This window comes from Rhinatrema bivittatum, chromosome 3 (assembly GCF_901001135.1).
Source record: "Rhinatrema bivittatum chromosome 3, aRhiBiv1.1, whole genome shotgun sequence".
Lineage (NCBI taxonomy): Eukaryota > Metazoa > Chordata > Amphibia > Gymnophiona > Rhinatrematidae > Rhinatrema > Rhinatrema bivittatum.
Genome location: NC_042617.1, coordinates 274,059,484 through 274,072,550, shown reverse-complemented (window position 1 = coordinate 274,072,550; position 13,067 = coordinate 274,059,484). Strand labels below are relative to the sequence as shown.

The 13,067-nt window shown below is 45.7% G+C and overlaps 1 protein-coding gene across 4 annotated transcripts in view; it reads right to left on the bottom strand.

The window, feature by feature from the left end:
* The window catches only part of TROAP (trophinin associated protein), a 112,892-nt gene that overhangs the window by 67,660 nt on the left and 32,165 nt on the right, over nt 1–13,067 (bottom strand). The window lies entirely within an intron of this gene.

Sequence of the window (13,067 nt, the reverse complement as noted above, 5' to 3'; positions counted from 1 at the left end):
AAATTTACATAGATCAATGGAAAATCTTTCCTGGTTTTATCTCAGATCCTGGTCTGTCCACAAAACATGAACAAATTTCTTTACACACACATAAGAACATGCCATACTGGGTCAGACCAAGGGTCCATCAAGCCCAGCATCCTGTTTCCAACAGTGGCCAATCCAGGCCATAAGAACCTGGCAAGTACCCAAAAACTAAGTCTATCCCTTTCTACTGTTGCCAGTAATAGCAGTGGCTATTTTCTAAGTCAACTTGACCTGCTATTAATTATGGACTTCTCCTCCAAGAACTTATCCAATCCTTTTTTAAACCCAGCTGCACTAATCACATCCTCTGGCAACAAATTCCAGAGTTTGTGTGCTAGGTGAAAAAGAACTTTCTCAGAGTAATTTTAAATGTGCCACATGCTAACTTCATGGAGTGCCCCCTAGTCTATTATCCGAAAGAGTAAATAACTGATTCACATTTACCCATTCTAGACCTCTCATGATTTTAAACACCTCTAATCATATCCCCCCCTCAGTCGTCTCTTCTCCAAACTGAAAAATCCTAACCTCTTTAGTCTTTCCTCATAGGGGAGTTGTTCCATTCCCTTTATCATTTTGGTTGCCCTTCTCTGTACTTTCTCCATCACAACTATATCTTTTTTGAGATGCAGCGACCAGAATTGTACACAGTATTCAAGGTGCGGTCTCACCATGGAGCGATACAGAGGCATTATGACATTTTCAGTTTTATTCACCATTCCCTTTCTAATAATTCCCAACATTGTTTGCTTTTTTGACTGCCACAGCACACTGAACCGACGAATTCAATGTGTTATCCACTATGACACCTAGATCTCTTTCTTGGGTTGTAGCACCTAATATGGACCCTAGCATTGTGTAACTACAGCATGGGTTATTTTTCCCTATATGCATCACCTTGCACTTATCCACATTAAATTTCATCTGCCATTTTGATGCCCAATTTTCCAGTCACACAAGGTCTTCCTGCAATTTATCACAATCCGCTTGTGATTTAACTACTCTGAACAATTTTGTATCTGCAAATTTGATTACCTCACTCGTCGTATTTCTTTCCATTTATAAATATATTGAAAAGGGTCCCAATACAGATTCCCCGAGGACCACTTCATCCTATTCTGTTTCTTGTCTTTTAGCCAGTTTGTAAACCACAAAAGGACATCGCCACCTATCCCATGACTTTTTACTTTTCTTAGAAGCCTCTCAGGAGGGACTTTGTCAAAAGCCTTCTGAAAATCCAAATACATTACGTCAATGATATTTATTTTAAAAAATGGTTCTAGTTTCTAATTGACTGTAAAGCCTGTTAAAATATTAAACTGCACAATACATGTATTGTAAAGCTTGTTGCTGAATTATTGTTTGCTGTAAACCGAGGTGATGTTCTGAACGTGCCGCGGTATATAAAAATCTCTAAATAAAATAAACATCTACCAGTTTGCCTTTATCCACATGTTTAACTCCTCCATGGAGTCTTCTGTTGAATCAAGAAAGTCCGCACAAAAACCTGAAGGGAACTGGAGCACCCCCCCCTCCCTTTAGGCACTTTCTTCCACATCCCCATTTAATCTCCCCTCAAAAGAGCATCAGCACCAAGGAACACTAAGCCAGACACCAGAGCAGTGGATCCCAAGTAGATTGGATTCTGAGTAAATGCCTTACCACACTCTAGAGAGTCTAGAAGGTTCATTTCTAGACACTACATGGGCCAGAGATCACAGAACATCATCAAACATCAGGATACAGTAGCACAGGCCTTTAAAGAACTTGAGATAAACAGGACACATGTAATTCACTGCTTCAGGGGGAGGCTGTTACACACCCCAGGGATGATGAAATACAACATATTGCACGGGAGAGAGGATTGTTTTGAACATGAAGCCTTTTCATATAGATGAAAATAAAAAAAAAAAAAACAAAACACAAATCCTTAGGGAGGGCACCAATACAGAAAGCAGCAGTACTGAACGCAGCAGGCAAAGATCCCCACCCCAAAGTAAGATATGAACACACAGGAAAACCCGGCTAATGAGAATCAGGTGTGATCCTGGACTGCTCTGGTAGGACCCAAGGAAAGAAAATTAGTAGGTAAGAGCCAAGTTTTACTTTATCACCCCACCAGACCAGTCCAGATGAGTGGGATGTACTCAAGACATCCTTACACTGGAGGGTGCCTACTAAGCCTGCCCTCAGTATGTCTGCACCAAAGGAGGCAGATTGCTTCAAATGTCTACTCTATAATGTTTGGAAAAAGAAATGCAAGGAGAGCCGAGTTGCTGCCTTACAAGTCTCTAAAGAACATAAGAAATTGCCATGCTGGGTCAGACCAAAAGTTCCATCAAGCCCAGCATCCTGTTTCCAACAGAGGCCAAACCAGGCACAAGAACCGGGCAATTACCCAAACACTAAGAAGATCCCAAGCTACTGATGCAATTAATAGCAGTGGCTATTCCCTAAGTAAACTTGATTAATAGCTGTTAAATGGTCTTCTCCTCCAAGAACTTATCCAAACCTTTTTTGAACCCAGCTACACTAACTGCACTAACTACATCCTCTGGCAACAAATTCCAGAGCTTTATTGTGCATTGAGTGAAAAAGAATTTTCTCAGATTAGTCTTAAATGTGCTACTTGCTAACTTCATGGAATGCCCCCTAGTCCTATTATTCGACAGTGTAAACAGAGTCACATCTACTTGTTCAAGACCTCTCATGATCTTAAAGACCTCTATCATATCCTCCCTCAGCCGTCTCTTCTCCAAGCTGAACAGCCCTAACCTCTTCAGCCTTTCCTCATGGGGAAGCTGTTCCATCCCCTTTATCATTTTGGTTGCCCTTCTCTGTACCTTTTCCATCGCAACTATATCTTTTTTTAGATGTGGCGACCAGAACTGTACACAGTATTCAAGATGCGGTCTCACCATGGAGCGATAGAGGTGTTATGACATTTTTCATTTTATTAAACATTCCCTTCCTAATATTCTGTTTGCTTTTTTGACTGCTGCAGCACATTGAGCTATTTTAAAGTATCACCCATCATGATGCCTAGATCTTTTTCCTGGGTGGTAACTCCTAATACGGAACCTAACATCGTGTAACTACAGCAAGGGTTATTTTTCCCTATATGCAACACCTTGCACTTGTCCACATTAAATTTCATTTGCCATTTGGATGCCCAATCTTCCAGTCTTGCAAGGTCCTCCTATAATGTATCACAATCCGCTTGTGATTTAACTACTCTGAATAATTTTGTATCATCCACAAATTTGATAACCTCACTCGTCGCATTCCTTTCCAGATCATTTATATATATAATGAACCAGTTTGTAATCCACAAAAGGACATCACCTCCTATCCCATGACTTTTTAGTTTTCGTAGAAGCCTCTCATGAGGGACTTTGTCAAACGCCTTCTGAAAATCCAAATACAATACATCTACTTGTTCACCTTTATCCACATGTCTATTAACCCCTTCAAAAAAATGAAACAGATTTGTTAGGCAAGATTTCCCTTGGGTAAATCCATGTTGACTGTGTTCCATTAAACCATGTCTTTCTATATGCTCTACGATTTTGATCTTGAGAATAGTTTCCACTATTTTCACCGGCACTGAAGTCAGGCTCACTGGTCTATAGTTACCCGGATCGCTCCTGGAGCCTTTTTTAAATATTGGGGTTACATTGTACCTGAAGACTGGAGGGTGGCCAATGGATGATTTTAATGATAGGTTACAAATTTTAACTAATAGATCAGAAATTTCATTTTTTAGTTCCTTCAGTACCCTAGGATGCATCCCATCCGATCCAGGTGATTTGCTACTCTTTAGTTTGTCAATCAGGCCTACTACATCTTACAGGTTCACAGTGATTTTGTTCAGTTCGTCTGACTCATCGCCCCTGAAAACCATCTCCGTAACTGGTATCTCCCCAACATCCTCATTAGTAAACATGGAAGCAAAGAATTCATTTAGTCTTTCTGCAATGGCCTTATCTTCCCTAAGAGCCCCTTTAACCCCTCGGTCATCTAATGATCCAACCGACTCCCTCACAGGTTTCTTGCTTCTGATATATTTTAAAAAGTTTTTATTATGAGTTTTTGCCTCTATGGCCAACGTCTGTCTATCAATGTTTTACACTTACCTTGACAATGCTTATGTTTTATCCTATTTCCTTCAGATGGATCCTTTTTCCAATTTTTGAAGGATTTTTTTTTGGGCTAAAATAGCCTCTTTCACCTCACCTTTTAACCATGACGGTAATCGTTTTGCCTTCTTTCCACCTTTCTAGGATTGTATTTTTAAACAATGTCCAGGCCCGTTGAACACTTAATCCTTTGCAGCTGCACCTTTCAGTTTTTTTCTAACTATTTTCCTCATTTTATCAAAGTTTCCCTTTTGAAAGTTTAGTGTTAGAGCTGCAGATTTATTTGTCCCCCTTCCAGTTATTAGTTTAAATTTGATCATGTTATGATCACTGTTGTCAAATCTAAAATTGCTCCCTCTCTTGTTGGTTCCTGAACCAATTGCTCCATGAAGCAGTCATTTATTATATCCAGGAACTTTATATCTCTAGCAAGTCCTGATGTTACATTTACCCAGTCAATATTGGGGTAACTGAAATCTCCCATTATTATTGCACTGCCAAATTGGTTTGCTTCCCTGATTTCTCTTAGCATTTCATCATCTGTCTGACCATTTTGTCCAGGTGGACGGTAGTATACTCCTATCACAATACTCTTACCCAACACACATGGGATTTCCTCCCGTATAGATTCTGAGCATTTAGTCTCTTGTATGATCTTTATCCTGTTGGACTCTATACCCTCCTGGACATAAAGTGCCACACCCCCACCAAGTTGATCCTCCCTATCATTCCGAAGGGATCAAATTAAGTTCTTCCCAAAAGGTAACTTGTGCCCTGGTAGAGCATACTAAATCTCTCAAGAACAGACAATCCCTTCAGGAAATACACTGATGCAATAGCTTCTTAATCCATGTAACCAAAGTGATCTTGGAAACCACTTCTCCCTTCTTTTGACCAGGGGAATAAAAATGGGACAAAATAATTACTTTCTAAATATCTGAGCAGGACTCTATGAACATCCAGGAGATACAACTCACTGATCCAAGGGAAAAGGAGAAGCTACCTTTGGCGAACAAAGATGGACTGTCTAAATCGAAACCCCAGCCATTGAAAAACTCAAAAAGGTCTCGACAAGATAATGCCTGAAGTTCTGAAATACATCTTGAACATCAGTCTCCATCTGCTGGAAGGGAGGCATAACCCAGCGGTCTGGACTGATCCGGGTACGTACAGGGAAACAGGATTTAAGAATCAAGTCCTTCACCGTATAGGCTCTATGGGTTCAAAGGGAGGCTTACATAAACAAAGCCAAGACCAAGTTAAGGTCCCAAGCCGGAAAGGCTTTCCAAACTGGCAGATGAAGAGGCTTCACTCCTTTTCAAAACAAAAAATAAACAAAAGGCAAAACATCCAGGTAACCTGATAGGAGACACCCTATACTTTACCTTTATAATAGGAAACTGCTGCCACCTGCACTTTGAAGAAATTCAAAATGTCAGCCCCTCCCTCCAATCCCTTCTGCAGAAAACACTCAATCAGTGCCTTGAGAGGAGAAACCTTTGATGCTCTTGGCAAATGGGAATTATGGAGCTAGGCCTCAGGCCTATCTATTGAAAAGAGAAGTTATCCCTATCCGCTGCTTTCACTGAGTTTCCATCTGGAAACAAAGAACCTTTAGAGCAGGGCTCACCTGCTTCAAGTCCAGAATAGATCCATGGGCCCTCCTGTTTGTAAACCACAAAGTAAATGGAATATTTTCCTTGATCCCACTCTTTGCTTCAGAACCAAAACTATGGCTGTCAATTGAAGACAATAGATCCAGAGTAACTTTTACTGCCTTCTTTACTAAGGAATGACAAGGGGAAATCAAAGACATCTGGAAGTTTCTTTGAAAATTCAAAAGCGTAACCTTTTATAACTGAAAAGGACACATTGGTCTGATATAATGGGGACCCATGCCCCATAATATTGGGTCCAGTGGCCTCGGGGAGTGAATTCTTGTTCTTCATTGTGTACTCTTAGAAGCTCCTGAGCCTTCCCCATCTCTTGCCTTTCTCCCTGCACAGAAAGATCCAGATCTGCTTCTGGGATGACCCTTCTGAGAGACCAAACTCTTGCCTGGTTGGTAACGCCTCAACTCTCTAAACTTAAGCGTCATCTTCTCAACCAGAATCTTCACCAGCTTCTTCAAATCTTCAAAGAGGAGCTTTTCCTGAAAAGGTAAGTTATTCAACATGGTCTTCAAAGGTACATCCACCAACCAATTACACAACCAAAGCAGCTGTCTGGCTGACACCAATGCTGTCATCCCACTGGCCAAAGTCCTAATTAAGTCAAAGGATATTAGCTATAAAAGGCTAAAGTGACCACCAGCCTCTCCGCATCCTGCACAGTTATCCCCTCTTTCATATTACCTACCTGGATTTGCTGCACCCAGCATGACACGGACCATAAAGCTAATGCAAATCTCTGTCCTCCGTGCCAAGCCTGAGACCGCAAACATTTGCTTGAGATTAACTTTGTCCCATGCATCCTTAAGCACTGTGAACCTCCACAGGAAACATGGTTCTCTTTGTGACTGCCGAAACCAAGGCATCCAACGCTAGGGAATTTTAACAGTTCATTGCTCTTTCAGGAAGGGGATGCGGCTTTATTTATTTATAGTTTTTCAATACCGGCATTTGCGATAGGTATTACATCATGCCGGTTTACAATTAACAAAGGGGTGTCAAAAGAAGATACAATAAAAAACATTAAAAGGTGTTGAATTAAAAAACGTTGCAGTTACAATAAAACAGGGAAATACACAACTGGGAGCAGAAAAGGTGATAGGAAGTTTAACAAAACGAACAAAATTTACAAGATTTTTTTGGTTAGCTATAGCCTTAGATATAGCTAACCAAAAGGCTATAGCTTAGCTATAGCCTTTACTACCTTGTTCTGTATCAAGAGTTTCTGCTATAATCAAGAACTTCACCACCCTGTGAACGGAAAGCTGGCCTTTTGAGCCCCTCCAGAATAAGGTCTTCACCTTCCAGGGTGGGTGCTATCTGAGCCTCCACTATGCCAACTCAGCCATAGCCCAAGTTGTCACAGCTAGAAGTTCTTCCCTCTTGAAACCCACCACCCTGGCATTATCTCCTTACATACTAAGAATATCACCCTCCCTCCAGAGGCTCCCCATCCAGTTCAAGACTCCCTCTGCAGTGAAGTCCTGCAGGGTTTCTGACCCCGATGCTACAGAGGCAACCCCCAAATCAGGTTCCATCTCCAACCTGGCTTTCTTAGGTTGGGCAAGAACCCTAGGAAGAGAAGACCCCACAAGATCCAAACCAGATCTAAACGGAATGGAGCTTTAAGACAACTTGTTGTATAATCACAAACTCTGAACAAAGAGGAGCTACCAAAATTTGGCCACCAAACTCCCCAGACCCAGGATCTTGAAGAAAGAGTTCTCCCTCACAGAAGACTTCACTGGGGGACTCAGTGAAGCATTCTGTCCTCCCAGTACAGCTCACACTGGAATCAAAATGGCTGCTTCACCAGATCCTTCCTAGTAGGGCCCACCTCAGGATTCAACCTCTTAATCTCATCAGAACCACCCCCCCTCCCCCAAAAAAACCCCACCTGCCATCCTTAAAGGAAAATTAGTTTCTTACCTGATAATTTTCGTTCCTGTAGTACCATGGATCAGTCCAGACACCTGGGTTGTGACTCCGCGCCAGCAGATGGAGACAGAGCAAAACTTGACGGGCTCCCTACATATAGTAAGGTGCCACCCACAGCCCCTCAGTCGAACGTACTGATGGGATTCATCCAAGGATATTGAGGGAGCTCAGAGATGTTCTGGCGGGTCCGCTGAGTGACCTGTTCAATAGATCCCTAGAAACGGGAGTGGTGCCGAGTGATTGGAGAAGAGCGGTGGTGGTCCCGCTTCACAAGAGTGGGAACAGGGAAGAGGCAGGCAACTACAGACCGGTTAGCCTCACTTCGGTGGTGGGAAAAGTAATGGAGTCACTGCTGAAAGAGAGAATAGTGAACTATCTACAGTCTGGAGAATTGATGGACCAGAGGCAGCATGGATTCACCAGGGGAAGATCCTGTCAGACAAATTTGATTGACTTTTTTGACTGGGTAACCAAGGAATTGGATCAAGGAAGAGCACTAGATGTCATCTACTTGGATTTCAGCAAAGCTTTTGATACGGTTCCGCACAGGAGACTGGTGAATAAAACGAGAAGCTTGGGAGTGAGTGCCGAGGTGGTGACCTGGATTGCAAATTGGTTGACGGACAGAAAACAATGTGTGATGGTAAATGGAGCCTTCTCTGAAGAGAGAGCGGTTTTAAGTGGTGTGCCGCAAGGATCGGTGTTGGGACCGGTCCTGTTCAATATCTTTGTGAGCGACATTGCGGACGGGATAGAAGGTAAGGTTTGTCTTTTTGCGGATGACACTAAGATCTGCAACAGAGTGGACACGCCGGAAGGAGTGGAGAGAATGAGACGGGATCTAAGGAAACTGGAAGAGTGGTCGAAGATATGGCAGCTGAGATTCAATGCCAAGAAGTGCAAAGTCATGCATATGGGGAGTGGAAATCCAAATGAACTGTACTCGATGGGGGGGGAAAGGCTGATGTGCACGGAGCAGGAGAGGGACCTTGGGGTGATAGTGTCTAATGATGTGAAGACAGCGAAACAATGCGACAAGGCGATAGCAAAAGCCAGAAGAATGATGGGCTGCATAGAGAGAGGAATATCAAGTAAGAAAAGGGAAGTGATTATTCCCTTGTACAGGTCCTTGGTGAGGCCTCACCTGGAGTACTGTGTTCAGTTCTGGAGACCGTATCTACAAAAAGACAAAGACAAGATGGAAGCGGTACAGAGAAGGGCGACCAGGAAGGTGGAGGATCTTCATAGGATGACGTACGAGGAGAGATTGAAGAATCTAAATATGTACACCCTGGAGGAGAGGAGGAGCAGAGGTGATATGATACAGACTTTCAGATACTTGAAAGATTTTAATGATCCAAAAACAACGACAAACCTCTTCCGTAGGAAAAAAATCAGCAGAACCAGGGGTCACGATTTGAGGCTCCAGGGAGGAAGATTCAGAACCAATGTCAGGAAGTATTTCTTCACGGAGAGGGTGGTGGATGCCTGGAATGCCCTTCCGGAGGAAGTGGTGAAGACCAGAACTGTGAAAGACTTCAAAGGGGCGTGGGATAAAACACTGCGGATCCATAAAGTCAAGAGGCCGCCAATGAAGAGTGGGTGACTCGCCAGAATGATGGCTATTGACACAATACCCTTATTAAATAAACATACACATGCTTACTGTGACTCCTACATCGCTCTAAGCTTCAACAGCAAGAGGTAATGGAAAAAAGGATTTGCACTCACAAAGAGGGGAGTAGCTGGCTTGTTACGGCGGTTACTACCCCAAACCAAATATGCCTGATACTTCACTTTCAATGCATATACAGCATAGCTCTCTGCTTCAATGACAGGGGAGAAGAATAACTGATACTTCACACATCCAGCAGAGCTCTCTGCTACAACGGCAAGGGAGAAGAAAAAGGGTTCGCACTCAAAACGCGGGGAGTAGCTGGCTTGTTACGGCGGTTACTACCCCAAACCAAATGTGCCTGATACTTCACTTTCCATGCATATCCAGCATGGTTCTCTGCTGCATCGGCATGGGAGAAAGACTGATACATCACGCATTTCCAGCATAGCTCTCTGCTTCAACGGCAGGGGGAAAAAAAAAAAAAAAGCAAAAAACTGATGCTTCACGCATATCCTGCATAGCTTCAACGACAGGGGTGAAGAAAAAAAGGATTCACAATCACAAAGCGAGGAGTAGCTGGCTTGTTACGGCGGTTACTACCCCAAACCAAATGTGCCTGATACTTCACTTTCAATGCATATCCAGCATGGCTCTCTGCTTCTACAGCAGGGGAGAAGAAAAAAAAACCAACAAGAGCTGTACAACATAGTCTAGGTAAAACAAATAAGCATGGGTGTAGCTTGCTTATCGCGACGGTTACTGCCCCTACTACCCCTAACTAATCAAGCTAGATATTTCACTTGCATGCAGCTCCATCACTGCTCTCTACATTAATGGTGGGGGTGGAAGGGGAATAGAACAAGGAGCTAAGAGTAACAGATAAGAATGAGAGAAAAAATGTGTGAGGCTTGCTGGGCAGACTGGATGGGCCATTCGGTCTTCTTCTGCAGTCATTTCTATGTTTCTATGTTTCTATATGTTTCAAAGCAAAACCAAGTGCTCGACTAACTAACTATAAACTGCAATATATATACCAATTCATAACACACCCCTGGCAGCAAACAGCAAACCAACAGAACCAGAGGCAAGAGGCTGTAAGCCAAAAATGGGCAATAATGCCGCCCGAAAAACTACGAGCAGACTCTCCCACTCTTCATTGAAAACAGATCAGACGGGTGGGAGCCTGGACTGATCCATGGTACTACAGGAACGAAAATTATCAGGTAAGAAACTAATTTTCCTTTCCCTGTACGTACCAGGATCAGTCCAGACACCTGGGATGTACCAGAGCAAATTACTGAGGGTGGGAAGCAGAGAGTCCCGCTCGGAGAACACTCGCTCCAAAACCTTGAGCCTCAGCTGCCTGGACATCGAGTCTGTAATGTTTAGTAAACGTGTGCAGCGACTTCCACGTCGCTGCTTTACAGATCTCCTGCGACGACACCTGAGAAACCTCAGCCCAAGACGTGGCCTGCGCCCTAGTGGAATGCGCACGAAGTCCCCTAGGTGCCAACTTCCCTTGCAGAAGATACGCTGAACCAATCGCCTCCTTGAGCCAACGCGCAATTGTGGCCCGCGAAGCCGCAGCCCCCCGGCGAGGTCCGGAGCAGAGGACAAACAAATGGTCAGACACCCGGAAGGCATTAGTTACCTCCAGATAACGAATGAGAATCCTGCGAACATCGAGTTTGCGCAGGTCTCTCGACCTCTTGTCCCCCGGATCCATGACTGAAAAACCAGGCAGGTCTACGGATTGATTCAAGTGAAAAGAGGATACCACCTTGGGCAAAAAGGAGGGAACAGTCCGTAGGGAGACCCCGGTCTCCGAAAAACGCAGAAACGGCTCTCTACAGGACAACGCCTGTAACTCCGAGACTCGACGAGCAGACGTAATCGCTACCAAAAACACGGCCTTCAGCGTAAGATCCTTCAGAGTCGCGCGCTTGATTGGTTCAAAAGGAGGCCCACAGAGGGCGGATAGCACGCAATTTAAATTCCAGGACGGACAAGGGCTCCGGACGGGAGGGCGCAAGTGCTTAGCGCCACGAAGAAAACGCACCACATCCGGATGACAGGCCAAGGACACTCCCTGGACCTTACCCCTGAGACAACCAAGCGCAGCAATTTGGACCTTCAAGGTACTCCAAGACAGTCCCTTCGAGAGACCGTCTTGCAGAAACTCGAGGACCGCTGGTACAGCTGGACGAATAGGATCTATGTTGCGCGTACCGCACCAGGCCTCAAAGACTGTCCAGACCCGCATGTAGGTAAGGGACGTAGACTGTTTCCGAGCCCTTAACAACGTAGCAATCACGGATTCAGAGTATCCCTTATTCCTTAAACGCGCCCTTTCAAAAGCCAGGCCGCGAGACAAAAGTGATCCGCATCCTCCAAACAGACGGGTCCTTGTTGAAGGATGGACGCGGCCCCGTGAAATCGAAGCGGAGGCTCCGCCGCCAACTGAATGAGATCCGCGAACCACGGCCGCCGTGGCCACTCCGGCGCCACCAAAATCACCGCCGCCGGGTGCAACTCTACCCGCCGCAGAACCTTTCCGATCAGAGGCCACGGAGGGAACACATAAAGCAACACGTCCGTGGGCCAGGGAAGCACCAATGCATCGACGCCTTCCGTGCCTCGTTCCCTCCGTCGACTGAAGAACCGCGGCGCCTTTGTGTTGAGAGCGGTGGCCATGAGATCCAGGTGGGGCCGTCCCCACCTGGCACAGATGAGTCGAAACGCTACCTCCGGTAACTCCCACTCTCCTGGATCCAGCCGATGGCGACTGAGGAAATCCGCCTGAACGTTGTCCACCCCTGCGATGTGAGACGCTGCTATGCCGCTGAGGTGCTGTTCCGCCCAGGCCATCAACAGACTCGCCTCTTCCGCCACCTGTTGGCTCCTTGTACCCCCCTGGCGATTGATGTAGGCCACTGTGGTCGCATTGTCCGACAGAACCCGGACCGCTCGTCCCCGAATCCACGGGAGAAAGGCCCGTAACGCCAACGACACCGCCTTGGTTTCCAACCGGTTGATGGACCACAGCGACTGCTGACTCGACCACTGACCTTGCACCGAGCGGCTCCCGCAGACCGCTCCCCAGCCGGAGAGACTGGCGTCTGTCGTCACCGCACGTCAAGTGGTCGGTGGAGAGCCACCAATGCAGACTGTCCCTGGCCCGGTCCGTGAGTGGCAGCGGGCGATGAAACTCTTCCGAGACCGGCTTCCAACGGGACAGTAACGCTGACTGTAACGGTCGCAGATGAGCAAAAGCCCAGGGAACCAAGGCGAGCGTCGATGCCATGGACCCCAAGACCATCAGATAATCGCAGACCAACGGGCACCGCATGGACAACAGACGTCTCACCTGTCGCTGCAGCTTGGCCACTCTCTCTTGAGTCAGAAACACCCTGGCTCTCCCTGTGTCGAACAAGGCCCCCAGGTACTCTAACCGCTGAGTAGGCTGCAACTGACTCTTGGAGAGGTTGACTACCCAGCCGAGAGAGCGCAAGAGCTGTAGGACCCGGGCAATCGCTTGTCGACATTCGGTTTCGGACTTGGCCCGGATGAGCCAATCGTCTAGGTAAGGATGAACCAGGAGCCCTTCCCTCCGGAGCTGGGCCGCCACTACTACCATGACTTTGGTGAAGGTGCGTGGAGCCGTGGCGAGACCGA